The sequence below is a fragment of the Cynara cardunculus genome, assembly GCF_001531365.2.
Source record: "Cynara cardunculus var. scolymus isolate 2C chromosome LG 8, CcrdV1, whole genome shotgun sequence".
In the NCBI taxonomy this organism is placed as follows: Eukaryota; Viridiplantae; Streptophyta; class Magnoliopsida; order Asterales; family Asteraceae; genus Cynara; species Cynara cardunculus.
In genome coordinates, this window is record NC_037535.1 from 15,102,885 (window position 1) to 15,105,839 (window position 2,955).

Below are 2,955 nucleotides of genomic sequence, written 5' to 3' on the forward strand. Positions count from 1 at the left end.
TGGAATTCATGACACATTTCATGTGTCGAATTTGAGGAAGTGTCTAATAAGTCCAGATGTGGCAGTACCATTACTTGAGATTAAGGTAGATGAAAGATTATGCTTTGAAGAAACCCCTGAACATATTACTGACTACAAGGTGAAGAAACTACGAAACAAAGAGATTGGGTTAGTAAAGGTTCAGTAGCGTTATCATAAGGGACCAGACGCCACCTGGGAATTAGAATCGGAGATGCGGATGAAATATCCTTATCTGTTTACTTAATGGAATTCCGGAACGGAATTCTCTTAACGAGGGAATGTTGTAATATTCGGGTTTCAAGTTTTGATTTAAGATTTTCTTTAACATATACACATACATATATATATATATACATGTGTGTATGTGTGTGTGTTATGTTTATATGAATAACTTGAGAATTAATTTTTTTAAAAAGAAAAAGGGGGGAGGTCAGTTGGTTGTGCCACCCACCACCTCTCCTCAATACTATTTATATAGAAAGTGGAGTAGATGAAAGTTTGGACACACACACTGTATTTAGAAAGTTTTCTTTGAGAGTCATACGGATTGCAAGAAGAGGATTCAAAAGCTTGGATATTCGATTTCTAAAGGTGAGTGTATTAAAGCTTTGGATATAAATTGTTTACATACAATTTAGTAGTATTTGGAACTGGTTATTATGAATTCTGTTTCATTTCATGTGGATTCTTATTTAAACCGTTCAAGTGGTGTCCGGATTAATATCCGGACAAACTCATCCGGATAGTAAACCGCGCAAGAGGTGACCGGTTTATTTTAAACCGCTCAAGTATTGTCTGGAGTCTTCCCTAAACCGGTCAAGAGGTAACCGGATCTTGTCTAAACCGGTCAAGAGTTGGGCGGTGCATTTAAACCGGATTATTTTAAACCAGTCAAAGGTTGGGCAATGTGTTGACCGGATTATTTTTAAACCGATTAAGTTGTGAGCGGGGTATTGTCCGGACTTGTAATCCGGACAAAGATGTTGACTCAATTTTAAGTGTTAACCGAACAAAGCTTATACAAGTGTTATCCGGATTGTTGACCGGAGATGATATAACTTTTTTTTATATTCCAAGTGTTTGTCCGGATTCTATATCCGGATAAGGCTGACCGGACTTCCAATCCGGTTAATATGATTGAATCATTTTAGAGATGTAATGGCAGTGTAACCGCGGGAAAGATGTAATGGCGGTGTAACCGCGGGAGAGATGTAATGGCGGTGTAACCGCGAGAGAAATATAATGGCGGTGTAACCGCGGGAGAGATGCAATAGCGGTGTAACCGCGAGAGACATAAATAAGTTTATGTGTCAGAACAAGTTTGATTCTGAACTGATTGTTTGGAAAGTATATTGTTTGTTTGTGAATTATACACTCACTAAACCTTTTTGGTCTAACGCTCAGTTGTTGGACTAACCTGTTTTGCAGGTCATCATACCTCGCAAGATAAAGGCAAAGGGAAAAGTTTAGAATGAATAACGTTTAGTTATGATAAATTATTTAAAGAAAGTATTTTGTTAATCTGTATGTTGTAAACGATGATATATTTTGTGTTATGAGTATGATGAGGTGGATTATCGGTACATAGAATATGTGGGTTGTTACCTGCTTTGTGAAAAATGTTTCAAAAATGCGAATTTGAAATTTTAAACCCGGTTTTGATGACCACTCCAGAGTTAAATTCAGATGTAAATTTTTCCAGAGTTATGTTGTAAGTCTGGGGGCCGTAAGTGAAAATTGTGTTTTAGGCGGGAAAAATCAACAACCATCGCACAGAAACGTGACACGTGTCCCCAAAGTTACTTATTTATTAGTATTATAGATATATATCGATTTTTTTACTTTATTTCAAATAAATAACTTTATTTTATTTCAAATCAGTAACTTTATTTTATTTCAAATCAGATTACTTTTACAATTATGTAAACGGTTACACATGTTAAAACGTATTTTCCTAACGTATTTTGTACAAAATGTCGATATCATTGTTCATAATGTGACTTGTTACTTGATGGATATGAGATACAATTTTATATGACATGTTAAAACGTATTTTAGTTAATATAAAATCATGTACTTTAATGTGATAATAGTGTAAAATGAAAATTGAAAAAACAGATGATGTATCATAAATTATATAAATAACTATAAGAATATAAAGTGTAAATATTAAAAATATTTTTTCGTAGTATATATAATATATAATAATATAATTAAGTTAAAAACTATTCAATATTGGGCTCATTCGAAGGTATTGACGAGATGATTATAATGGTGTAACTTGTTAAAATAAAAACGTATTTTTTAAACATATTTTAATTGATATACGATTATGTATGTTAATTTGATAAGGGTGTAAAATGAAAAATTTAAAAGGAAGGGACGTAAAGTAAATTAATTAACAAATTATAGGGGTATAAAGTGTAAATTTGAAATTAAAATTTAAAAAAATAGAGTGTTAAAGACGCCGATGTGAATGCATAGAAAAATGAGATTGGTTTAATTTCAGTCAAACGCAATCAATATCATATTATATTTTATTATTATTATCACTAGTGTGGGAACCGCGCATTTTGTACAAAAACAGCTTAAAAGACAGACTATAAATTTTGTAGAGATATGTATACTCCTCAGACTTATGGAGCTTCATGCTCCAAACCCAAGAAAAATACAAGCATTTCAAAGGTTCTCCCAAAAAGATATATTTTTTGAGAAAATCAGATAAAAGAAATGTAACATCCACCCTCCTAAATATGCTTAACTAGTAATTCTAAGTATGTCTTATATGTTAAAGCATGTTTTACATGTTAATTGAAAAAAAAATTGCTAAAATGTTAAGTATACTAGTGATCTATAAGTAGAACTCATAGTTGGAATGAGATGTAGAAGATAAGATTGATGCTAACACCTCACAAATGACATAATTAGATGACG